This window comes from Vicugna pacos, chromosome 6 (assembly GCF_048564905.1).
Source record: "Vicugna pacos chromosome 6, VicPac4, whole genome shotgun sequence".
In the NCBI taxonomy this organism is placed as follows: Eukaryota; Metazoa; Chordata; class Mammalia; order Artiodactyla; family Camelidae; genus Vicugna; species Vicugna pacos.
The window spans coordinates 73,031,419-73,057,564 of NC_132992.1; the positions used below are offsets into that span (position 1 = coordinate 73,031,419).

General features: G+C 54.5%; 1 long non-coding RNA gene and 1 other non-coding gene across 2 annotated transcripts; both read right to left on the minus strand.

Moving 5' to 3' along the window:
- Positions 1-20,249: 20,249 nt before the first annotated feature.
- LOC140697154 (uncharacterized) lies at positions 20,250-24,583 on the minus strand. Its single transcript, XR_012073993.1, has 5 exons — positions 24,357-24,583; positions 23,826-23,975; positions 23,179-23,418; positions 22,957-23,089; positions 20,250-22,078 (listed from the first exon to the last, which is right to left on the minus strand). It is a non-coding gene; the product is annotated as an uncharacterized lncRNA (long non-coding RNA).
- Positions 24,584-25,183: 600 nt separating this feature from the next.
- Positions 25,184-25,283, minus strand: LOC116281105 (small nucleolar RNA SNORA17). The gene has a single exon (XR_004190561.1). It is a non-coding gene; the product is annotated as a small nucleolar RNA SNORA17 (small nucleolar RNA).
- Between the last annotated feature and the right edge of the window lie 863 nt (positions 25,284-26,146).

The following is a 26,146-nucleotide window of genomic DNA, read 5'->3' on the forward strand; positions in this document are numbered from 1 at the left end:
ACATGGGAAAGCGGGTCTGGGTGGCCATGTGCACAGAGATAAAGAGAAAAGCTGAGATCTCGTGGCCAGAAGCCACCTCCCTTCCTGGTTCCTCTCCTGACTTTGTGTCCTGCCTTGAGTGAGGACCCCTGATTAAGACAGCACCTGCTAATACAACTTAATAACAACAACAAAAAAAACAACCCAACCCCAAAATGGGCAGAAGACCTAAGCAAGCAATTCTCCAACGAAGACATACAAATGGCCAATAGGCACATGAAAAAAATATTCAATATCATTAATTATCAGGGAAATGCAAAGCAAAACTACAATGAGGTATCACCTCACACCAGTCAGAACGGCCATCGTTAAAAAGTCCACAAACGATAAATGCTGGAGAGCGTGTGGAGAAAAGGGAGCCCTTGTACACTGTTGATGGGAATGTAGTTTGGTGCAACCAAACAATCTTATGATTACCGGGGAAAAGGGGTGGGAAGGGATAAACTTGGGAGTCTGAGACTTGCAAAATATTAACTACTATATATAGAAACAGATTAAAAAACAAATTTCTTCTGTATAGCACAAGGAATTATATTCAATATCTTGTAAAAACCTTTAATGAAAAAGAATATGAAAACGAATATATGTATGCATATGTATGGCTGGGGTATCATGCTATACACCAGAGACTGGCACATTGTAACTGACTATACATCAATAAAAAATAAGTAAATAAATAAAGACTATTAAATAGTGCACAAACACAAAAAAAATAGCACCTGAAAATGATTTTAGTTGAGGAGACTGTGGTTGATCAGAATTTACAAGGTTTTTCCAAGCCTACTCACCGCCCTAGGAGGTCAGCATGACTCTCAGCCCCTCAGATGAATCACTCCCACACGTGGAGGTCCACCTCTCTGTTCTGTAACCTCCCTCATCCTTAGCCAGTCTCTCAGCCACAGATTCTTGGGTCTTGAGAGCCCTTTGCCTCCCCTCATCCTTAGCCAGTCCTCAGCCACACCTTCTTGGGTCCTGAGAGCTCTTTGCAGTCTCCTTGTCTTCTACAGGCAGAGAAGGGGTGGGGGGCTCCTGGCCTGTAACCCTGTGAAGGGCGAGAAGCAGGGGAGACAAATGCCTTGGGCTGATTAGTAAGAAGCCCCCTGCAAAACTCCTGGCTCTCTGCTAAGCCCCTTTGGGAGAAGAGGGGATTCTCAGACAACCTTTCGGCCACTGCACTTGGCTCTTGACTGGAATAATTAGAAACGGAGCCAAGAATGATGTCATGACTCTGCGGGAGACTAGAAGATGACTTTGAGCAAGGCACTTACTGTGGCTTCAGCTCTCTTCTTTATGTAGTGAACTGGGGTGGACTTGGTAAATTTTAATGCTCCTGCGCTGACATTCTGATTTGAAGATGAAAGCCCGGGCAAGTCCCTCTCAGAAGAGCGTGGCAGCCGTGGCTTTGCATACCCAGCTCACTTTCCCTCCCCCTTCCGACAGTTTCCCTGAGAGCTTCTCTCCTTCTCCAGGTGGTACTGATGCGGCTGTCAATCATGGTGCCCTACCCTTTTCCAAGAGTGTCAGGATGGGCAAGTGTCCCAGGCCGCCCAGTCAGAGGACCCTCCTATGTTGATTGCTTCATTAATGGGCACGCTCCTCTGCCAGTTAAGACTCTTCCCTGGGATACTGAAGACAGAAATGATGCTTCTAGGGACTCATTAGGCTAGAAAGATGTGAGTCTGAGGCTACCAGCTGTCATCTTCCTGACACAGGAAGAAAGCTCATCTACAGAATAAAGCCAGTATACAGAGCACAACAAAGCTGAGAGCCCAAGAGAGAGATAAAGCCTTGATGACATTATTTGAATCCCTGGATCAAACTGTGCCTGAAAGTGATGCCCAGTTGTGAATTAATTCTCCCTCTTGCTTAAGCTAGTTTAATTTGGGTTTCTGTAACTTACAAACGAAACAGTCCTAACTAATACAACCCTCCAGCAGTAGGGCTGTGAGAGGGGGTATTGAGCACATGGAGGGGTAGGATCTGCCAGCTTATACTTTCAGCCTGAGTCAAAAAACCTCAAATCACCCCCCGGCCCTCCTCCACCCTGCACATCTCTCCTGCCATGGTCTTTGCTTTGATGGTGCTTTGATGGTCTCTCAGCTTCAGCCTTACAGAGGGGAGCTCTCCTAACTTAACCCATGGTCCAATGCCACCATGCACGTTTTTCAAGCTCAAATTTGACAGCAGCCTTGAAAAAGGATGTCCTTGCCCCCAGACACACAGCGGGGAAACAGGGAAGTCGAATCTGTAATGCACAGCTTACAGCAGTGGGTTCTCAGCAGGTTGGAAAGATGGGGAGCAGGGGTTCTTGGGGTGTAGAACACGTCAGTGTGGGCTCTGCACTCAATCCTTGCCCCCCTGAGGAGAAGCCTGCACCCCAGCACTGGAATTGCAGGGACCTGGGGCTCAGAACAGTCCATCAGGCCTGGTTGATACCTAGCAGGTTGGAACTGTCCTTCCCACTGCAGCAAGAAAACCAGCCCCAGACACAGGGCCAAGAAGGGCTTGGATCTTCATATGACTGCTTGGTATACCTACAGCATTTGGGTTCCCAGAGCAGTGCTCCACTCTGCTATGGACTGGATTGTGTCCTCTCAAAATTCGTATGCTCAAGCCCTAACCCCTGATATATTTGGAGACAAGGCCTTTAGAGGGGACAATTAAACCTAAAAAAACAACAACAACAACAAAATTTTTTAAAGGTTACATAAAAGGTTATATGAGGTCATAAGGGTAGGGTCCTAACTTATAGACTTGATGTCCTTTTAAGAGGAGGAAAAGAGAAAAATCTCCCCGCAGGCACTGGCTCGGAGGAAAGGCCATGTGAGCACAGAGCTAGCAGACAGCTGTCTGCTCACCAGGAAGAGGGCCCTGGCCAGATCTGACCACGCTGGAGCCCTGATCTCAGACCTGCAGTCTCCGTAACTGTGAGAAAATACATGTCTGCTGTTTCAGCACCCCCAGCCTATGTATGTTGTTATGATAGCCCAGGCTGACCAAGACATACACCCTCCACCCCCACCAGAAGGCCCCATGTGCTCCCTTCTGGAGGGGCTGGGAAAGGAACTCTTAGCCAGGAGTTCTCAGCAGTTACCACAAGCCAGGTTGTTCGAAGCACTTTCCATACCTTTAGTCACCGAGCCCTCATAACAACCCCATGAGATAGGCAGCATTGCAGGTTTCCCTCGCTATTCGAAAGCAGAGGATTCCTATGAAAACTTTCGTAAGCTGAAATGGAGTAAAGCAAAGAAGTAGTTACCCTAGGACACACGTGCTGAAGGAGGCACAAAAATAAACTGGGATGAAGCACAGATGCTGGCGGACACAGTTCAAAGTTATGGTGACTTGATGCCGAGATGCTGAGGAAAGAGCTTGGTGGGGCCGCTTGGGGTGTGCTCTGCCTCTATAACACTTACTGCAAAACTAACACTGAATGCTGTTTTCACTTTACACCTTTTTTTATAGCAGCAAAAGTCCTCTTTGGAAATCAGTTAGCAAAAACAGGTACTGTTCTGGCAGGGAGGTGGGGAAGAGTCTTTCATAAAAGCGAAGTGGCATAAAGTGAACTTTCAAAAAATGGGAGATACACATGTCATCATTATACAGATGAGGCAACTGAGGCACAGAGAACCAAGGTCACACGGTAATACTATAAAACTGGACTCCAACCTGGCAGTCCGAATCCAGGACTCGTCAGCACCAAGACGCTGAGGGAGGAGAGAAGGACGAGACTGCCCACGACTGCGAGAGAATCCTCAGGAACAGAAAGCCCCGTATTCAGACACCTGGTGGTGCTGTGCACTGCAAGGAACTCAGTTCCCAGCCTTGCACAGTCCACAGGAAGTGACCTGCCAGGGAGATGCCCCTAAGGGCAGTTCTCCATTCAGTAGCCCTAAGTCATGTGATATTAAGAGGGGGGACACAGGCTGCTGCTCAAAGCCCTTCCTATCCATTCTGCGGTTCTAAAAGCACATAGGCTCAGGCCTCGGGGCACGGGGTGCTGCCCAAGGAGTTGTGCAGAATCAGATCACCTGGTGAGTCCCCGCCAGTGTCTGTTAATCCTGGCTCAGGGCCTGGCAGGGACTCTGACTCAGCCCTGAGGGTATCAGAATCTGCTTTGCCCCCAAACATCCCCAGGCATTGGAGCTGAGGGCTCGCCCTAGGCCCAGTCCCTCTGAGACCTTTCTGGAAGCCTCATCCAACCCTGGTGGCCAAGTGCCACAACATCACCACCTGGTCAAGCCCCCAAAAGTCCTCGTGTGATGGGGTGTTGAATTCTTCCAAGATTCATCTGTCCCCAGTGGTCCCCAGTGCCTTGGGGGAAATGGTGGGTTTTAGCCCCTTGCAGGAATGGACTGAGACAGCAGCCCAGGAGCTTCTCCCCCTACTCCCCACTCCGCAGATGCCCTGTGAGATGCTGGAACCATGAAGGGCCTCTGAGCTCTCCTTGTGATGGCACCCAAGGCCCACCAGGTGTCGCTGGGTAACTGGTGGGATGATGGGTGATGGCGGGAGGGTCTTCTCCAGCATCGACCCTGGGGACTGGAAAGCAAAGGCAGAAGGCCCGGGTGGAGCAGAGCAGTGGCCCTGTCTCCCGGTCTCAAGGCCAGCAGAAGCCCCCTGCGAAGGCCCACATCGTGATCCATGAGCCTGGGAACAGCAGAGGTCACCATCCAAGGCCCAAAATGAGAAGAGGGGAGGTGGAAGCGCAATTCCGGCCCTGTCCCTGGGACTACACCTCCCCATTCCAGCAAGCCACTGCATGGACAGGAGGCGCCCTCTCACCCTTACCACGCCCCTCTCCAGGGGCTCAGCTCTGCTTCCTGGGGCCCTGCCTGGGGCTACCCCAGCCCCCCAACATAGAAGGGGCCCCCGGGCCATGCCGATTGCATTCGTCTCTTAAGCTCCAGAGAGCAGAGCCCCCAGCCTCACCCCTAAGCAAAGCAGGTTCAAATTAGGCAGAGCTGGGTCAGACTAATCATTTCCAGGCTAACCAGAGTCCCAAAGGCTTGTCACCCAGAAACCAGCAGGCCCCAACACTGGCTTCCTTCCCATCCTCCTCGGACCTTGGAAGGAGAATGGAGGAAGTACAGGTTTTTGTCCTCACCTGTTCCAGCCTCTGAACCCTAAGGCTCCACGCACTGGAGGCCCTGGCTGTTGCACTGGAAGACTTGGAGCATTTTAATTTCCTCAGGCCCCACCTACCTGAGGACTCATGAGGGCTCACCTTGTAGCTCCCAGAGGTCGACTTACAGTCCAGGCACTTCTGGTTCCCCAGCTGGGCCTCAAGGAGGAGAAGATCAAAATGAGGAGGGGTGGGGTCCCCCACAGGCCTGGGACTCAGCCCCTCAAGCTCCAAGTCCTTCTCTCTCTGACAGCTACTCAGAGGCCTGCACCTAGTTCTTCCCTAGACAGGAAAATCAAAGGGGATCGAGCGGGAAAGGAAGGCAGTAGTCCGGTGAGTGACTCAAAGCCCCACATGTGAGGTGGAAAAGGCAGTCAAGGGATCAGCAGGGGCCCAAGAAAAGCAGGGGATGCAGGGTGTACCCTTTGCAGGTGTTTAGAGGCAGGAGATGGGTGGGGACAGTCGAATGAGGAGCCGGCTTAGATAGGGGGTTGAGGAGTTTGTTCTGGGTGATGGTTACTGAAGGTATCATGGGGATGGTGGATGCATCCAACTAAAAAATTCGGTAAACATAAATCACCCACTGTCCTTCCTTTGTCCATCAATGCACAAATGCAAATTGAGACCCTACTGGAGGCTGCACTGTGCCAGGCAATACAGGAGAGTCATCAGAAAGCGTCCTGTTCCCAAAGGCACTGAGGTCTAGGCTCAGGCAGGAAAACAAGACTTATGAACAAGAACACTCGTGTGTGTGTGTATCGCACACAACACTGGCTGCAAAAGCGTGTGATAACTGTTCAAGTGTGTTAGCCCCCAACTATTAAATGTTTGCTCACAGCCACTCCCTGGTCGTTCCTAGCATAAAAAAAAAAATACATTAAACATGCAAAACTCCCAGAAGCCCTGCCTGATTTTCATGGAGTGTCTGTGACTCTGTTCAAGATTTTGCACCTATATGTGTGTGTGCCTGTGCGTGTATGGGTTGGCATGTGTGAGACCAGGCGCATAAGTAGCATCTGTAACCTTGTGCTTGGGAGCCCTGGAAGGAGTTTCTAAGCATTGCTGCATGTCAGAGCAGCAAAGGAACTGAGGGGTCCCCTAGGCCTCTCACTATACAGAAGGGGAGAGGAAAAATCCAAGGGGCTGAATCATAGGCCTCAGATCACTCAGCTGGGAACAAGGTAAAATGGGCCACGAGGCTTATCTGGGCTGATGGATGAGCTCACCGGAGGTCAGAGGCAGAAGCAGTGTTGGAAATAGACTATGAGAACACTTTTTTCTCTTCTGCCCATAACAACAGTGGGGAAGATGAGGATACCTCATGTCACTGTGTCAACCTGGGGCACAACCGTCAGGGGAGACAATGAAGGGACGTGGTTAAGGATGGAGCTCCGGAGGCAAGCTTCTATGGCTGGAATCCTGGCCCTGTTACCTACTGGATGCTTCTTAAAATCTCTACCCCTCTGTCTCCTCACCTGAAAAATAGGGCTGGTGGCACTACCTCCATCACAGGGCTGTTGTGGAAATTAGACGGATAGCTTTGATTCAGAAAGCTGCTGGCATGCAGGAAAAGCTGAACTGAGGTGCACTGTTGTAATTATTCTCTGCTTGCAAGCTGGCCAGCCGGATTCCAGCAAGTCCACCTCCATCAGAGGCCGCTGCTAGAACCACCCCCCACCCCGCCCCCGAGCTCGCCCTCTGGGCTTCCCAGTGCACAAACTTCCTTTTTTAATGGTTTACATCGTAATTCCCAAACCTGACTGGCAGGCAACACATATAGAAGCTCTAGCCACCCCCTGGTGAAAGTAAGGCGAGCGGGCAAGCTGCTGGGTGCCAGCTTTGCCTCGTGGAGGCGGGGGCGGGGGCGGGCCAGGAGCGTTAGGCAACAGAGAGATGCGTCCTGAGTGGGGAGGCTGGTCCTCAGAACACGATGCTGTATCTTCTCCTGCCCTGGGATTGTTGCCCCGGCCGGACCCCCGTGGCGCTATACAAAATGCACGTCTAGTAGAGATTTCCTGCAGTCTAGAGTGTACACGAGCTAGCTGACATGTACACAAGAAGTGGTCTCTTTGTGCAGCTCATTTTAATTTTTGTCATTTTCTTTCTTCTCTTAATTTCCACCCCTGCCCTGCATCATTGCATGTCAAAACCAGTAGGAACAGTAGAGCCGGGTTTGTCTTCGTTTTAGGACTAAGGACCCTAAGCCCAGACGAATGTTTTTCTTGTGGTTGGCGGGAGCCCGGCCAAGCCTGCTGAATCCAAGCTGGCCACAGCTCATCCCTCGAGGGCAGGTACCAGGCCTTCCTTAGCAACCGCCGCTGAATCACGGCAGGGAGCGCTCGTGGGATCCGGCCCCCGGGGTGGGTCCCTGTAAAGAAGCCACACTTGAGCCTGAGCCCAGCAGAGCTGGCGGGAGGAAGAGCGTGGGCGCCGTGCTGGCACGAGGCCGCCTGCCCCTCCACCCCCGCGAGAACCCGTGACAAACAACCTTGCCTGGTGCCCGAGTGCCTGCCAAGCCCTGTCGCAGTAAAGCCCTGGCAGACTCAGCAAGGCATCCAATTTCAGCCCAGCGGGTGGGGAAACCAAGGCAGCAAGAGCCCAATGTGCCCAAGTTCACACACCGGGCTGGCAACCAGAGGCCGGGCGTCCAGGGCTGCACGCTGACCCCTGAGCCCTGGGGCCACCCCAGCCCCGGCTCTGGACCTGGCACAGAGCAGGAACAAACATTTCCCAGATCCCTGTCAGCCGCAGAACCCAGAGAAAGGCCCAGCACTTTCCATCCCTGAGTCCTCACTGCAGTCCAGGGGAAACAGAGCCACTGCAGGGCCCCCAGAAGCCCCCTGGGGCATCAAGGCTGGGCCAGGAATCCAGCTCTAGAGCATTCCAGCTCCCAGCTGAGTGCCTGGAACGGCAGACATCAAAAATCTGGCAGGCACAGGGAGAAGGGAAGATTAGCTCATTACAGCAGAATGAAGGCAACCGAGAAACCCAGGGAGGGGAGGAGGGACAGAGGCCAAGAATGTTTCAAGGCAACCTGAAAACGCCTTCAGATTAAAGCAGGCCCAGACACTGGCGGCTTCCCCACTGCTTGAGTTACTGGCCGAGGAAAACCTGGCATGCCTCCGCCCTTCCTGAGGGGCCACTACTGGTTCACACAGTGTGCAGTCTTGGTACCTAAGTGTCACGAAGGCGATGGAAACAGTAAGCATGTTCGGTTCTCTGTGGGCAGACATTTGGGCGCAAAACACACAAGTGCAGGTATCCATGGGAGTGGATGCGTGTGTTTGCGTGCAGTCTACAAACGTGTTTTCACCAAGCTCAAGGAGAAGCGATCAGTCATCTCCGAGGAATCTTAGCAACAGCCATCCCCAGAAAAGGCTCCTGCCAGCTGGAGCTGCGATGAGTCAGCAGAGGCGGCCGTGGGAGGAGGAGAGCTCTCGCCCTGGAGCCGGCCTCTCCCTTCTCCAGGCCTTGCCGCCTCGCCTGGGTCACTGCTTTGGCACTGATGTCCGAGAACACATTCCTGGAACTGGCCAGCACAGGCTGCTCAAGGGTTTTTCCCTCCTCCTTCCTCTCCTCTCTTGTCCTGCCCCACACCCGCCCTTTTATTTTTCCTTCTTGCTGCAAAACCAAAACACCGCACTCAGGAGTTCAGGAGCTGCAGCCAAATGGCAGGAGCCGGCAGCAGAGGGACTGAGACACAGGAGCCGCTGTGGGCCAAGCAGCCAGGGGATGAGGATGCCTCCTGCCCGGCAGGGCAGCCGAGAGGGCCCTGCTGAGTCTGGTTTACGTCCTCCTCCAGGGCTAACGTGTCATCAGCTGGGGCTCCAGGGAACAAGAGTTCAAGGTGGTGGCTCCCAGGGAAACAGACTGTGTCTGCCTCTGCCCTGCGATCAGAACCTGAGGTTGCTAACACACATGATTGGGTGGGAGGGTGACCAGAGGAGGAGAGAGGCACCGTGATTAATCATGGCTCTATTGCCTGAGTGCCTGTTCATTTTATCTGCACAGCAACCCTCGGGGTGGTAGAATTATCTCCTTTTACAGATGGGGAGATGGAGGTGTAGACAGGTAAAAGGATTTGGCCCAAGGTCATGCCGCTATTAGCCATGGAGCTGGATGGAATTAAACCTTAAACGGGGCTGGAGCCACCTGGGGGGCTTTCACCGATGGACCACACAACCTTTCTTCCTGGGCTGTACCTCTGCTGCCTGTGCCAGGACCACTGCACCTACAAAGAAGAGATACAACAGAAACAAAAGAGGCTAGTGCTGTCCCCTATCCTCTCCCCTCCCGCAAGTGAACAGATATGGGTGAAAAGCCATCTGCACCCTCAGCAGCAATGGCAGAGGCAGGGGCAGGGACAGCCTGGCCCAGCCTGAATCCCTGGCCTCTCTACTGGAGGCAGGAAATGAATAAAAGCTAAATGAGTTTGAAAATGCCAGGAGGCAGTGTTTATCCCCTTCTCCCTCCCCCTCCCCCTGGCAAGGACCGTGTATAGTTACAGTTTAATCTTGGAAATGCCAGACAGCTGTTCCCCGTTGCTAAGAGACTGGCCCACATTATGCAGATGTCAGAGACCTCAAATGTCTGCCGGAAATTACAGATCATGTTGGAGGAGCGGAGGGGCCTTCTCTCTGCTGGGGAAGCGCAGCAGGAGACCCCCGGGGAGGGGGGAGGGGGATGGCAGAAATAAGGGGCCCACCCCTTCCTGGGTCTCCCCCTCTGCCACCCTGGCTCCCTCCTTCCTGCAAACCCACCCCACATCCATCCAGGCTTTCCTCCTTTGACAACTGTGCTGGTGCCCATCTCTACCCTCCCCCTCCACTTTTCCTTCTGGGGCATCTTTCCTCATTCCAGTGTCCCTCTGTCTGTCATGCAATCTTACCTGCCACTGCAGTTGAGCTGGCTGGGACTGAGCTGGGAGGGGAGACCAACCACACGCCACGAGGAGTAGGATCCCACCCACTGAGCCCCCTCACCTAGGGCTGAAAATGGACACATATTTGCACACACACTCTCCCTGACATCCTCTCTCACCGCCCCCATGGAAACCTAAGGGCAGGCCATTGCCATGGTAACCGCAGGCTACCAGAGCTGCTGCATCCCTGGTCCCTGGGGAAGGGGAGCTGCCATCTGGGCAGGGGGCAGGGTAGGAGGAGGGGAAGCCCTTTTCCAAACCCGAAGTCTAATGGGGACCCCAACTGAAGGTGACAGAGGAATCTACCAGGGCCCCGGGGCCAGAGGGGAGCAGGCACAGCTCCTCACTCAGGCTGGAGAGGGGCTCAGGGAAGATGCCAGGTGGTGCCAAGGGAGCAATGGCATCAGCAGGGTTTGCAGGATGACCCCCTGGGTACTGCGGAAGTGGGAGATGGGCTGGGGCCTGGGTGAAGAGTGGGTGTGGAGTGCCTGCTGTTTCCCTGAGAGCCCACAGGGTGCCTCGAGGGCAGAAACTTTATTGCCCTGCCCTTGCAGCCAGGCGGTATCTGCTCTCCCTGCTGCCAGCTGAGTGACCTTGGCTTCCTCCAGCCTCATAAAATAAAGCCAGGCATACTTTATGTGCCGTGGAAGGTGGCTGTGACGATAAAATGGCACGTGCGCGCACGTGTGTGTGTGTGTGTTTGCCCATAGACCAAAGTGCTCTAGAGAAAGGTTCATGGAAGCCCTATGAAAGCAGGGATGGATTCCCACCCGTCCAGCCTTCCCTGGAGATGCAGGTGAGGATGGTGGGAAGGGAATGCTATTTACAAGCTTTCCTTCCACGTGACCAGATCTTCCTCCCTGCAAGCGGACACCACCCTCAAAGAGTGCCTTACTGACTTTGTGCCCTGGCTCCTCTGGCTAGCCCCTCCCCTGGCACATTCCTACAGTGACAGTGATGTCAGCTGGGAAACTGAGGCACAGAGCCTTGCAAGACCTGCCCCCCATCACAGACCATTAGCTCCTACATAGCCCCTCAGAGCTGCCAACCCCATATCTGTACCCTCCAGCCTCAGCTCCTGCCCTGGGTTTAAACCCCAGAAGGGCCATGACCTCTATCCCCATCAGTTAGACCCTCAGTTCCCTCCCCTACATGAGAGCTGAGCAAATAACCAGACCTCCTTGGTTCTCCTTCCCCTTCTGGAAAATGGGAACAATAATAGTATGGACCTGTTAGGGTTGCCGTGAGGATCTGACAAGATCAAACACGAAACCTGCTGAGCTCCTGCTAAGATCATTTCAGTTCCTTTATTAAAGTGGAGGCAGAGCCCAGCCACTAAGAAAGGTGCTGGGTTTCAGCAGTGAAAGGAGGAGGAATTCCTTGGGCTGCATGCACACCTGCTCTGCCCCTAGTACATCCACTGGTTTCTGTCTCTTTGGAAGGTTCTAGAAGGGTGGTCCAGGATGGTGCACCTGGGAGTACTCTGAGGACAGGCATCAGCCATAAAGACCTGGGAGGTTCACTGGGGCCTCAGAGAAGGTGCTGTTCCAGAAAAGGGGCGGATGGCGGAGGATGGTGTGCCCTTCCCTTGCAAACTGCTGAGCGGAAGGGATTTGGTACTGGGCAGGAGCCGCTGCTACTGAGCACAGCCAGCTCCCAGCTCAGTTCATTCAGCCACTCTCGGCCCTCGGCCCTCAGCGGCCTGCATTTGGCAGGAGGGAGGACCGAGGAGGACTGGGCAGCTGCTCAGTCTCTCTTTGTTCCTCTTTCTCTCTCCCCTAGGCTCGCCTCATCCTTTCATTTCCTCTCTCCCAGCTTTCTCTCTCCCTCATTCACTTTCTCGCCCTTTCTCAGCTCCCTCCCCCTTTCATCCTTCCCTTGAAGCTGATTTCTTGCTTTCTCATCCTTTCTTCTTCCTCCGAGCTCAGAATCACACTTGGCAGCCAGTCCTCCCATCCCGCCTCCCTCCCTCCCTCCCCTGTGTCCTTCCCTCCACCCTCTTCTCCAGCAGCCTCTCTTCCATCCCCTCTCCATTTCCTCCCTCCCCTTCCTCCCCTCCTGTTTCTCCTTTCTCTCCCCTCTTATCCCTCACCTTCTCTCTCTCTATCTCTTCTTCACCTAAAGGAGACACTTCCTTTGAGTCCCCAGACAGACAAAGCCAGGTCAAGGTCATCCATCGAGCCCTCCCCAGCCCTGACCTGGGAGATTGGGGTCCAGAGATCAAGGTCAGAGCTGAGCAGAAAATCAGAGTAGGTTGGGGAGAGTCTGTCTCAGAGTCCAGACAACCCTTATGGCACCTAGAATCCTCTCCCTACCTGGGGATTCCTATGCCAGGCCACCTGCTCCTTACAAACACCCCACCTGGCTTCTAGTCCCTACTGCATACACTCCCCCGTGGAGCAGGGGATGTCTAATCTTGACCCTCCCTGGTTCTGTTTACCTCCTCACTCTCTGCCCTCTGCAGGGAGTTCAGGTGAGAAGGCAAGAGAGAAATCAGAAGCAATAATAACCTGCTTTGAACGAACTCTGAATAACCTGTTTTGGAAGGACACGGCTGGGGGAGGGTTGTTCCATATATGAGGAGTATGTTGTAGTAGAAAAAGCAGGAGGCTTTGAAACCAGACAGGCTGAGCTTGAATGTTGACCCTGCTCCTTAATAGCCAGTGACCTTGAGCAAGACACTGGCTGCACCTCAGTGTCCCTCTCTGTACCATGAGGAGAGTCAAAAGAGCACCTCCCTCCCAGGGCAGCTGTGAGACTGCAGTGAGAGAATGCTCCCACCTAAGCACCAGTTCTCCCTCCTTGGAGAAAGAAGGCTTCGTGGAGGGGATGGGGCTTGTTCTGAGTGTTGAGAGATGGATAATAATAGTAATCATACTTCTATTTTTGTTGACATCAGGCGCTCTGCTAAGCACTTTAAATGCATTGTCTCGTTTAATCCCCAGCAACCCTCTAAGCAGTTAATTTCTTTTTTTAATCCCTGTTTCATGGAAGATTTGAGGCTCAGCAAGGCCAGGCAGTTTGCCTCCAGTCACACAGCAAATTGGAGAAGCAAAGTTCTCAACTCCTCTGCTGTTGCTTGGGATGGGGGTGGGGGACGTAGCAAGTGACAGCTGACAAGACCAAGCACAGTGCCTAAACCAGGCGTGAGTAGGGGACAGTGAGGGTCTGGGTGTGGCCAGGGGTGAATTCTAATTGAGGCCAACACAAGCCCAGTGCTAGCTCTCAGGTCAGACTCCAAGCCTTCTAGTTTCCCGGGTCAGTGCTCAGCCCCTGGCCAGCCTGCCAGAATTCTTGCTGTTGAACCAGGTGGGGAGAGAGAGGAGAGGTGGGGTCCAGGTTTCCATCTCTGGAGCAGCACCTCCCCAACGCTCCCCTCCTTCCCACACACACACCCTGTAATCCTGATAATCCCCGAGGTTCCGTCCCACCCCTTGTGTGGCAAAAATCTCTTGGGGTTTTGCCACCCTGTGTTGTATAACGGGGTTAATCAGCTGCTTCTCTGGGGAATCAGGACAGGGCCTGTGGGACTACTGCCTGGGGTGACAAAGAGGACAGTGGCTGTGGGACCACGGGAGGCAGGCAATTTATGGGAAAGAGGGGATGATGAAATCTTAAAACAGATGGCTTCTGGTGAGAAGAGGTGAGCCAGGAGGACATTAGCCAAACAGGTGTAATGGCCCCACCTCTGCACCCAGCCCCAGCACCCTTCCCCCAGCCTCTCGGATTACACGTGCCTGGCTTTCAAATAGAACTCTGCAGTTCCCATGGCAACTCACCCACGTGGTCTCTGCCTTAGAGGCTGAGGGGGGAGCCACTAAGGGCAGCTGACAGAAGGCAGGAGGTGCTCCTGGAAGGTGAGGGCAGAGACCCACCTTCCCAGGCCCCTGCCACTCCTCCTGCCTTCACCCTTCCCTCCAGGGCCGCCAGCTGAGGCCCCACAAAGCCCCCAAAGAGAGAAGAGAGGGAGCTCCAGGACGAGGAGGAGGCAAGATCACTTCCGGCGAAGGTGTCCTTGACCTGGGCCATCCTGGGGCAACCTCTCATCACCCCTCTGTTCTCTTCAAGGAGAGGTCAGGGGAGAGTCTGAGCAGGAACATGCCCTCTCTCATGTCTCCTCTTCCCTTCCTGTGAGACGGGTTGCCGTCCTGTTCTGAAGCTAGAGTCTGAGTTCTTACTTGGCTGCTGTGAGCTGTGTGACTTTGGGCCAGGGGCTTAACCTCTCTGAGACTGTATCCTCCTCTTTACAATGGGCACACCCTCTTCTTAGTGTTTTCAAAGGGGAACGCATGAGATGACATTTGGGAGAGTGCTATGTGAAAAAAGAAACACATAAAAGAGAGAGAAGAAGAGATAGTCCTGGTAAGATGGAAGGGCAGGCAGAGCCCACCCTTTGCTTCCCTATCTGGCCAGGGGCCCAGCTATACTGCAAGGAACCTGCTGTTCAGAAACCCTTGTGTTAAAGCCACGGTTTTTTTAAGCCCTCACCTTCCTGTTAACTGTGTCTTGATTGATCTCCCCTGGGCTTGACCCCTACCAAGAGCATCTCCTTCTGGCCAAATGCCTAGTCTAGAAGCAAGTTCCCTGTCAACCTGCCCTGCTGCCCCACCGCCAGCGTGCTGATCTCTTAGGTCGGCGATGCCTTCCCTGGAGAAGACAGCACAGCCTTCTCTGAGCACTTCCACCCTTTCTGTGCTCCTGTCTTTAGATTGGGAGGCTCCCTCGTGGTCTCTTGCTGGCAATTTCTCTCCAGCCCTGCTGGTGGGGACTCACCCGGGCTTGGTCCCCTGAGAAACAGCCAAAACCCTGGGAAGCCAAGCTTGGGGTAGAGAGTGCGGGGGTAATGGGAGAGGAAGAAAGAGGCCAAAGTGCTTGCCATACTCCCCACCCTAGTGAGAGGAGCTTGAACTTGGCCATTTGTCTGTCTCTTCCTCCCCAGTCTCCATGCACTGGCTCAAGAGGAACCCCGCAGGCTGCACTCAGCTACCCCTGAGAACCAGTGTGTCTCTTCCCTTCTCCCAAGAGCCTCTGGGTTTCCCTGGGCGGTTTCCCCGTGCCCTGGGACCCTAAGTGAGCCACCTGCCTCTCTCCCTAGGCCTCCTTCCTTCATCCATCAAGTGGGGATGATCTCCGAGGCCCCCTTGGCTCTAAAACACTGACTCGGCAACTCTCTGCAGCTGGCAGAAGCGCCTGGCCTGCAGCCTCCTCCCCAGCCCAGCCCCCTCCTTTCCTTTGTCACCTCATTCGGCAGTGCCCCCGAATCCCAGAGAGGGTGGCTTTCATTATTTTTTTCTTTATTTTTATCAAAGGGTATTTTTTGTCAAAAATTGTGTCTCCCCTGAGACAGCGCAGCCTCTGAGCAGGCTCCTCTTGTTTCCATGGCAACAGCAGCTGGCTCACATGTGTGGTTGCTATGGAAATGAGACTGGTTCTCCTCCCCTCCTTCCCTCCCCTCTCACTTTCTCATCACCTCGCCACCCCCTCCGTCTCCTTCACACCACTTGGGAGACAAGAATGAGCAATGGGAGGCCCCCTGGCACTGTGGGATGTGGCCCCTGGCTGGGCAGTCGCCATGCGGGATGACCCCTGTGACTGGACCTTTCTCCAGGCCCAGGGGGTGCGTCTGCAGGGGCCCTTCCTTCTACACTCTGGGATGTGGCTGTACTGATCCCAGGTGTGGGGCACAAGCAGCCTTGAGCTCTAGACAAGGGACAAGGTGAAGCTCTGACAGGGTGGGGGCTGTCTTCTCCCTGCCCAGGACGTGTGTCCAGCACCTCACAGTACATTCGAAGCCTCTTCCTACCACGGCATAGGTGTGTGAAAGAAAAGGAAGGCTTCTCAGGGAGGAAATCTATGGCCGTAGAGATGGAGGCAAAGGAGAGAGGGAGCAGACAGAGAAAGCTCTGTCTTGTTCGTCAGTGTGTAGGTTATGTGTAATTTTTCCCAGACATGTAAGCCCTTAAAGGGTAGGCTCCCTGCCTGACTTGCCACTGATGAGTCCTCAGTGTCTGGGGAGGAGAGAGAAAAAATAATACACACCAAAATGTTCACCGTGACTGTTTTTAGGTGGTGATTCTTATTATAGCATTTTGCTGCTTTTCTTCAGCCAGCATGTATTAAATGTATAAAAAGACCAAACAACAGGTTTATTTGTTTGATCTGAGAGAAAAAAGGGAAGGGAACTTGAAGGAGACTGGAGACTGGAATAAGTCAGAGTCTCTTCTCCCTAAAGCCTGGGTCAGGCGGATGACTCTGACCCAGCCTCTCCTGTCACACACTGGGGCCCAGAGAGGTGAGGCGATCGGGACCGTGGCATAAAAGAGGCGCCAGGGATCTTAAGTCGGAGCAGGAGGGGAGGGCTGTCCGCCAGGTAAGGGCAGGCGAGTGACTCTGGCATCCACGTGTCTGGAGGTTCCAGCAGTGGTGCTGCGAGGCCCGGGACACACGGCAGCGGCCCAGGCAGACCTCTCCCCTCTGTCCTTCAGCCCCTGGTGGGCACTGCCACCCCCATCCCCACACCCCTGTCCCACCCTGTCTGTGGGGCCTCAGACTGGGAATTTGGCTCAGCTGTGCTAAAGAATGTGTGAAAGCTACGTCCAGGCTGCTGGTGCCAAAGGGGCAAGTTCCAGCTCCCAGGCTCTGCCTCTCGAGAGGCAGGGTGGCTGGAGGGCCTTCTCAAGGTCAAAGAAAACGTCACGGAGATTCTTGTCCTCAGCCAAAGGCCGAGTCTCTGGCTCCCTCCCCCCACCTGCAGTCAGCACCTCGGAAATTCGAGCACCCTGGATGGTGGGAGTGCAGGGGCCAGAGAGATCAGGTGAATATTCCCACCATCCTTCCATTTGATAGACAGACAGAGGGCAGGGGAGGCGAGGGCTCGCCCTGGCTTATCCCTGTCAGCTAATCCTGCCAGCCTTAAAGGCAGAGAGAGGGACGGAGGAGAACAAAGAGGCAGAGGAGGGAGGGAAAGCAGGAGAAAGCCACCCCCCTCCATCTGGCTCTCCCTGCCACCCAGCACAGCCACCGCACCCAGAGAGGACCTTGCCTTGTTCCTGGGTGAGGCCACGTGAACAAAAGATCAGAGGTAGGGATGGGGGGTGCAATGGAGGAGGGTCAGGATTTTTCGTGATGGTGAGTTGCACTCAGTGCTTGGTAATTTTAAAAGCTGAAAATTTAGGTTTGCACTTTTAAGGTCACAAAACCTTCATAGCAAGAAAACAACCACATCACAAGGTTCTGATTTGCCCAGCACTGCCCAGTCTGAGCCGAGGCCCTGAAGAGATTCTGTCTCTCCAGTGCCTCCTCATCAAAGCCAAGCAAGAGTGCTTCTAGGGTACCACTATGGTGCAGGAGAACCAAGGGTCAGAGGGTCAGGCAGTGAGTAATGGGTTGTGTCCACTATAAAGTCTCAGAGGAATCACCTCTCCCACACCCTAATGAGAGGTTCCTCCACCCTCTGTTTGAATGCCTCCTGTGACAGGGATCTCATCTTCCTACAGATATCTCCTCTCCCCAGTCCTGGGTTTCCATTTTCTCTCGATAATATTTGTGCAATCCTTTCCATTAAAAAATAAAACAAACCAAAAACCAAAAACCTGTGTTTTCCATTCCATTATCTTTACAGAGAAGATCAATGACAAATAGCATCCAGGTATATCTGTCATGCATGTAGGCTGAATTAGCCGTCTCCCCAAGCAGGCATTCCTGATCCTAGCAAAACTTTGAAAACTGCTTAGATTTCCCTTCCCCACCTTCTGAACCACTGTCTCGCTCTTGGCCCTTTCTGCAAGCCTCAGCCTCATGTGGGTGCAGCGGGCCGGGTTCTATTCTTGCCATCTCAGATGCTCCTTTATTCTTGCCCTTGGTTCTGCGCCCTTCCTCCAGCTTTGAACGTGTCCTTCTCCAGGCTGAGCTCATCTGCCAGCCCTGCGATGATGCACTTCGTCTCTCAGGCTCCTCCCTTTCTCCTTCTCATCAGGACCTCTCATGATTACACGGTCAGAATTTTGTTTTTGAGGGCCTCCCAGAGCAGCTCCACATTATTCTTTTAAAGGCTCACCTAGAGGACCATGCCTGCCTCTCCCTTGGTGTTTTGAACATTATCTGATCAAGTTAGATACACGAGCGTCCTCCTCTTGTTTTCTTTCAAGTAGGAGAGTGTATTTGTTTCCTAAGGCTGCTGTAACAAATTACCACATACCGGGGTGGGGGGGGGTGCTTAAAACAACAGACATTTATTCTCTCACAGTTCGGGGGCTGGAAGTCTGAAATCACGGTGTTGGCGGGGCCATACTCCCTCTGCAAACTCTAGGGAAGGGTCCTTCCTTGCCCCTTCCAGCTTCTGATGTTTGCCAGGAATCCTGGGCTGGTAGATCGGTTACTCCAGTCTCTGCCTCCATCATTACTTGGCTTCTCCATGGGTCTCTCTGTGCCTGTGTCCATATTTCCTTCTTATAAGGATACTAATTTTGGATTTAAGACCCACACTGCACTAGTGTGACCCCATCTTAACTTGATTGTATCTGCACAGACTCTAAGTACGGTCACGTTTACAGGTTCCTGGTACACATGACTTTTGGAGGTAACACTGTTTGACCCAGGATACTCCCTCACCCTCATCTTTGATTTCTCTCTCTCACTTCCACAACCCCCCCCCCCCACCTCAAGCTTTCCAGTTAGCCTGGCTCTTCCTCCTTGACATCCTGCCAGTCTATCCCATCTTCATCATCCTGACAGCCAGGCCCTTTCCGTTCAGTGCCAGCTTTGGGGCCAGATGGAGTCCTGGCTTCTCTGCTTTGATATGGGCACTTGAGAATGTCACTTCACCCCTCTGGGCCTCAGTTGCCAACTTGCAAGGTGGGGATAACAGTACCCACTTTGTAGGATTGTTACAATGATTGAGTGAATTCCTCTTTGTAAAGAAAAAAAGCGATGCCTGGCACAGACAAGGCCATAGAAGTGTGAGGTATCATTTCAGGCCTTTATCATTTCAAACATGGATCACTGCAGCGGCTTCCTAGCCAAATGCTTCCCAGCTCCAGTCTCCAGCACCCTAATCTGTCCTCAAAACACAAATTTTACCACGTCACTCCACATCATCTAAATGTGTTCCACTGCCTTCAAGTCAAGGTCCAGAAATTTGCAGTGAACATCAGACCTTTAGCAAGGAAGCCCTTACCTTCTTGCACAGCCCTCTCTCATCTCTCGCAGTCCTGAGCATGTAGGTGCACCCACACACACACGTGTACACACACACAAGCACACAAATCGTTCTCAAGCCGTGCTGCGACCTAACCGTAGCTCTTGGGAAGCACCAGGCTCTCTCCTGCCTCTCGGCCTCTGTGCTGCCCCTCTCCCCGGATGTCTGCCACTTCTTCCTCAAGACAGATTAAGCTGGGTCCACCTTCTCCAGGACACTGACCCTCGCCCCCACAGCCTTCCAGCCTGGTCTGGGCTCTAAATCCCTGGGCCCTGCCCTGTCTCTGCCCTGACAGCTGTGAGCTGCTCCAGGACCAGGACTGTGTCCTTTCTCTGCATTTCTGGAAAATTCCTCAGAATTCAGCAGGTGTGGACACCAATGAAGCACATGTGAAGAAATGATACCTTATTTTCCAGAACCTGCTGGGACTCCTTTACTTTGCATTCCTCTGTTTCCCATTCCACTTGACACCCACTTGTCTTCACCAGATCCCTGAGACGCTCTGTCTCCTGCCAGCCCCAGAGCCGCCTCCTCCTTGCTGTTCTGCGGCCTTTCCCGGCATCCTGGGCCCCTCCAAGTAGCCCGCTCGAGACCCCTCCCCTCCAATCTCAGTTGAACTTGTTTCCTTTCTTCCTTTGTTTGGGCCACTCATGGGCTATCCCTCTCTCCAGGCTGCTGTTTGCACCTATAATTGGATTGTTTGCGTGCACATGCTGTCTGGGGACGTATTTGTGGGAAACCCTTTCCTAGTGCAGTTGTGTGGAGTTGGGTACTGCCAGGAGAGGGCCCTGGAGCCCCTGGGGTGGGGGCTGGGAGGCAACAGAAGTATAAACACTTACCCCCTCGGGGTTGGGGGGAAGGGTTGCACTCAAGCCCCACCACCGCCGGGCAACACCCTAGGGCACCTCTTGCCAGGGCACCCGAGGCCCTCAGGGCACTTTGCTGGCAGAGAAGGAGGTGGTGGAGGAGAAATCCTTTCTTCTTGGGTGCTGCCCACAAAAAAGAGTCTCATGGGGCTGCTCCAGGGCCTGACTGCAAGCGGAGAGAAGAAAGGCCTCGGGGTGCCCTGGGCTTCACAAATTGGATGAGCAAAGGAGGCAGCCGGACCCCTCCTGGCAGGGAGGCTGCTCTGGATGACAGAAATACCCATAGCCCCAGGCCCCAGTCAGAAGGACCTTAATAGAGCCTCACTTGACCCCTTCCTTCTTGTGGGCTGGTGGAGGCAAGAGCTGGGCCGCCTGTCTGTCCTCAGAGGGAGCCCATCACAGCAGCAAGGCCCAGTCTCAGATCCCTGACCTGATTCTCAATGGCCAGCTGGTCACCTCAGAGGAATATCAAACTCGGCATCTTTCCTCTACCTCCCAGCTCCAGAGCCTCGGGGCTTCTCTTCTGGATACAAGGCACCCCCATCCACCCAGCACCCGGTTGCCCAGGCCAGAAGCTGGGGGGTCTCCTTTGAGGCCTCTCTCCCCATACACATGTTGAGTTGATCACCAAGAGTGGTCATTTCTACCTCCGGACACAGCCCCTCAGCTGCTGCCCAGACCTCGGCCACACCAGCCTCTGGCACTGGACTGCTCTGGCAGTCCCTTCACTGGCCCCTGCATTCCCTCTCTCCCAAATCACAGTGTGACCACCAAGTATGGAGGCAGAGGTGAGCAGAGAATAAATGGCTTATTGATCTTGCAGGACAATACACGACACAATAATATGATCCAGGTCTCCTGGCCACCTGCAGTCTCCACCTAGTAGCCTGAGCGGACTTGCTTGCTCACATCTGATCTTGTCTCTCTTCTGTTCAAATATTCCATAGATTTGCAGGGGTGTAACTCTGAGGGCTCCTGGGCAAGAGAGAGGGCTCTCGTGCAGGAGAGCTGGGGGCCCTTTTCACGCAGACCTACTCTAGATCCCTCCTGGTGACATTCACTTTCTTCTTTTGACTCTTAAGCAACACCCCTCCTTTAGAACTCCCCCAAATCCTGAGCTGCTAGAAGTGACCCCCCGCCCCAGTCTCTGGAATTGCCCTCAGTTTCCCTGAGAAAGTTCATCTCTAAGCCTTCCTTCCACCCTGCTCGCCGGCGCCAGCTCCTCTGGGAAGGTACTGACTGGGGCACTGCCTCCTTCTGCCCTAACCAGCTGGAAGGCCAGGCCCGGGGCACACCCAGCAGTTGATCCCGGTGTGCAGGCCCAGGGCTGCTGCAGATGCCCAGGGAGACCTGTGCAGCACCTGGGCCCAATGGACGGGTAGCAAGTCTCTCAACCCAGAGCCCCAAGGGCAGCACCGAGCTCTCCTCTTTGGGCTCCAGCCCTCAGTCTCCCCTCTGTTTTGTATTCAAGGCCCATTCCCTGCTCCAATGCAATGGTAACCACTTTCTAGCTGCCCCACGCTCCTCTCTGCATTATTCATGGACTCCACACCCTCTGCTGCAGCACAGGCTGATCTCACACTCCATTCGGAGAGAGAGAAAGTAAAGGCCCTGGTGAGATGGCGCGCCCCTCCGTGCCCCTCCCGCCATCCCTTTTATTCTCTGCCCTTTTCTTAAGTCAAGAGGGTCAAGAAGAGGGTCTGTGATGGCCACGCAACTTCCAGGGGTCACTGGCGCCCTTTAGCCATTTGCTGCTTCTCATCCAGACCAGCTGCCAGCTCCATGGGCCTGGCTCTGCAGAGGGTTTCTGGAAAGCTCAGGGATGAGCTGGGGAAAATTCTTTCTGTAGAGTGTATTCAGGTTTCTCTCATCTTGCTCACAGCCCAGGGCTCTGCCTTTCCAGTGAGCAGGTGCCTCAGAGACCACTGGACCTAAGGAGACAGAAGAACATGTCTTCTTGGTCACATTCCTGCACCCATAGCTTTGCTCTCTTCTGATCCCAGGGCTAGTAACAGGCCACCTTGGGCTGCTGCCACCTCTGGGCTGTGTTCGCCCCACTCCCAGTGGCTGTTCTCCTGTCCAGTCTTCCCTAACCCATGCCTGTGCCCACCTCCCCGGCCCCAGCTAAGCACTGGGGGCACCGGGCAGGGGTGGCAAGCCCTCTTCCTGAAGCCAGGTTCCTCCGAGGTTTCACAGCTGCCTGCCTCAGTGACCCCACACAGCTTCCCTGGAGGACACGGACAGACCACCTGATGCAGAGGGGCCCAGCTGTGGCAGGTGAGGGTAGGGGGTTAAGATCATCAGGGAACTGTGCTCTGAGCACGCATCAAATCATCACATTTACTCTTTAAACAATTCTTTGAAGCAGGGGATATTTATCCCTCTTCACAGATAAAGAAACAGGCTCAGAGAAGTTAACGTGACCAAAGTTGCACAGCCAGCAAGTGGCAAGGCCCGTATTTTCTGATTCTAAAGCACTGCTTTGAGCCAACTCCTGGCAAAGGGGTCTTTTCCCAAGCGTTCCCCCATACTGCCCGAATCCTCCCTCGACACCTTTCCGAGGGCCAGTTCAGCAGAGCCTGCGGATGCCACGCCCAGCGGGCTGGGATGCGGCAGTTCCGCCTGCCCCCACAAGGAGCCAACCACTAATCAGAAGCACTGGTATCCAGGCAACCAGCCTCCCTGGCTTCAGATAAGCAGAAACAGCTGGGAGCTGCCTGGGCTGGGAAGCTGTCAGTGGGGAGGGCAGACAGGGGAGCCAGTCAGCCAGGCAGCGTTATTTTGAGCCTGCTATTCTCGCCTTCCTTACCAGACTCTGGGGCCTTTCCCCCAAGCTTGCTCCTGCTACTGCTGCAGAGGTGGGGTCTCCTGGGGCTCTGCCCAGCCCGAAGCCCAGCACAGTTTGGGGAAAGTGGGCGGGGGACTGCTGAGCCTCCGTCTTTCTGTTTGGGAGGAAGGGAAGTCCTGGTCACAGGCTGCAGAGGTGCAGAGGCTCGGGGTCACTTAAAAGACAGCAGTAGTTGAAGTTCACCTTTGGGGCCTCCAGACTTCATTGACGGCATTTCTTCTCCCCCTACATCAGGCCGGCAGCAAGTGCCAACTCAGCTGAATACCCCACCCACTACGATGACAGAAGTCACTGTGTGTGGAAGGGGCTGCTGCAGGCACTGTGGGTAGTGGATGGTCAGACCAGCTGGGCTTGGTTCAGTCCTCCTCCCAACTCTGCTGACGACCAGCCTGGCCACATCTCTCTGAGCCTCAGTTTTCTCACCTGTGAAATGGAGATAATACACACTGCAGGCTGGAGGTGGGAAATAAGTAGAAGTACATGAAATGCCCAGCACAGTGTCTGGAGTGGCCAGTATGAGTAGGGCTTCCTTCCCTTCCTCGTGTCCAGGCCTGCCCCTGCCCGGCCTGGATTTCTCTCCCACAGAGGTTCTAGCCTCTCCCCGGCTATTTCTGTCTCCTGCTCTAAAGGTCAGTGCCTTTTCCGGGATGGGACAGCTGCTGCCTCTTCTCCACCTCTAAGTGGTGCCAGTCCCACGCCTGGGGACAGTGGTCACCCCAGATGGTTCCCCCTCCCTCTCCTATACCCAGGACTGGCCTGGGCATGCCCACCCCACTTTTACACATGGTATTTCAAGCCGGCCACTGGAGAACAGCCATTTATCAACTGACCGCAGCCAGTGGCCAGAATGCTCCTGCCGCTCCTTCAGCCTCAGGACAACCAAGGCTCCCTGCTGACCGCCAGGGCTTCTTCCCCTGAGTTCCAGCTCCAGGTGATGCCAGGCCCTCCACGGGGGCTGGTGGGATTTTCCAAGAAGGCGACTTAAAGGAAAGGACAGGAAGAGACAGCGCACCCACCCCAGTCAGGAAACCATCACCACGGTAAACTTCAGGATTCCACTCCCCTCCCCTTCCCACTCCTCACTGCCTCCAGCCACTGCCCCTCTCCTCTGCTGGCCCTGAGGTCTGGGGTCTGTGACTGAGGGCTGGCGGGAAGCATGTCCTCTGGAAGCCCCCCTCCTCAGCCCACAGGTGCTCCTCCTCCCCAGCATCCCTGTGTCTAGGGGGCAGGAGGAAGAGGAGCAGTGGGTGAGTGATGCACTCCTACAAGAGCCTTGGCAGCTGGCGGCACCCAGGGGAGGCTGGGGGAGGGATGTGGCTTTCCCCAAGTGCGGCTAAAAAGCCTCCAGGAGACTCACGCACCCTCCTCCAACCGCAGGCTAACTTCTCTCAAACAGCTTCCACGCGTCAATAGTGTTTCATATCCACCGTCTCACACAGGCCCAACAACGGTCCTTCAGAGAGAAGAACGGGTGTCATTCCCGTTTCACACAGGACGCAACTGAGGTTCCAAGTTCACACCAGCTCTGTCCCCAGTCCCACTGTTCCTCTCCTTCATGTTCACAAGGGAGTTCCTTAAAGGGCTCCACAGTGCGTCCTGGCCCTGCCGCCCACCCCTCTCTAGGCATGATGCCAGTCACCTGAGGTCCCAGGAGGAAAGGTGAGAGGATGGGGCTGTCCAGGGCCTGGAAGTCTCCGGCACAGAGGAAGTCTTATCAGTGGTGGTGGGGAAGGAGGAGGGGACTGCCTGGTGGCCCCAAACCCAAGAAATGCAGAAAGGAGAAAGAGGCAGCCTCTGGAGCTGGGGGAAGGGCGGGGTGGAGCAGCACCCACCTCTTCCTCCAGCCTGGCCCCAGCCAATTTCTCCTATTCTTTCTGGCCACCCTAATCTCCTCTCCCTCCCCTCCATTTATCCCATTCCTGCTGTAGAGTTTCCCAGAGAGAAACAGGGACACAAAAGCAAGATAAACAGAACTGAAGGGGGCTTAGGAGGAGCATTCCAGAGCTAAAAATAACAGGGTCGGCTGGCTGGGAGAGCTAGAGAGCCTCCAGCCCTGCCCTACCCGACCCCACCCCCGCAGGGCAGCCCCCAGCCAGCACCGCCCCCGCACCCCCACCCCCAGCTCTCAGCTGGGCCTCCAATCTGAGAAGTCTGGAACACTAATCTGCTATCCCTGTTCCGACCCCTAGGTGTGGGGCCACAGCCCAGGGAGGTGGGATCCCACTCAGCTAGGCCCTCCTCCTCTATGGCACCCACTGGAAAGTCTGGGCCACTCCGGTGGGGCCACAGCTCAGCAGCTGACCCTCCCTCCTGCCTTCTCTGTTGTTGTTGTTGTTGTGACAAAACAGAAGTTTGCAGTCCTATCAGCAAAGGCAGGGCTCCTTCAGACCAAGAAGGATCTTACTCTTACAAGCACAGCCTCCCCCCAACCCCAGAGCACACTAGATGCCAGCTCTCTCCCCTCCAGCAGCTCAGAGAGATCCACTGCAGCAGCTGGGACCAGCCGCGGAGCAAAGCAATCAGGCCTGCCAGAGATCAGAGCCTTCTGGAAGTGTCAGCCCGCTCTCCGCCCCAGCAGTGACCAAGCAGCCTGCGTCTTGGCCTGTGCAGGCCCCTGTCCCTGAGGGCTCCCCGGGTAGGTTCTATCCATTGAGGGGCAGCTGCTGCAGCAATTCTGGTGAGCAGTGCTGGGAAGAGGTCAGGGAGCTGGGGTTGCCCCAGGAGCTTAGGCAGGAGAGCCCCTTCCTCGCATCCGTGACGCCCTTGGAGTGTCCCTGCAGGAGTCAAGCCTGCGAGTGGAGTTGTTTCAGGCGATCATGCCTGGCTCTAGCAGCCCCACAGACACGAGGACGCCCTTTCCTGAAAAGCCAGGAGGACTTGGACAGGCCTGCACAGCATCAGAACAGCCCCACTGCTCCGCCCACGCTGGGGTTTGCTCTTCTCCTGGCCATGCGCGTGGAGGAAACAGAGATCCTGAAAGCCAGAGCAAGCAGGGCAGGCTTAGCTGTGACTTAGCTGCTTAGTCTTCCACCAGCCGGCAGAGGGGTTTCTGTGCTGGACGGGGGAGGCAGCTGCTGTCCTCTGGAGATGCAGGGAGGCTAGAGGAAAGGGGTGTCCACGACCACAGGAACTCAGTCTCCTTGCTGACTGG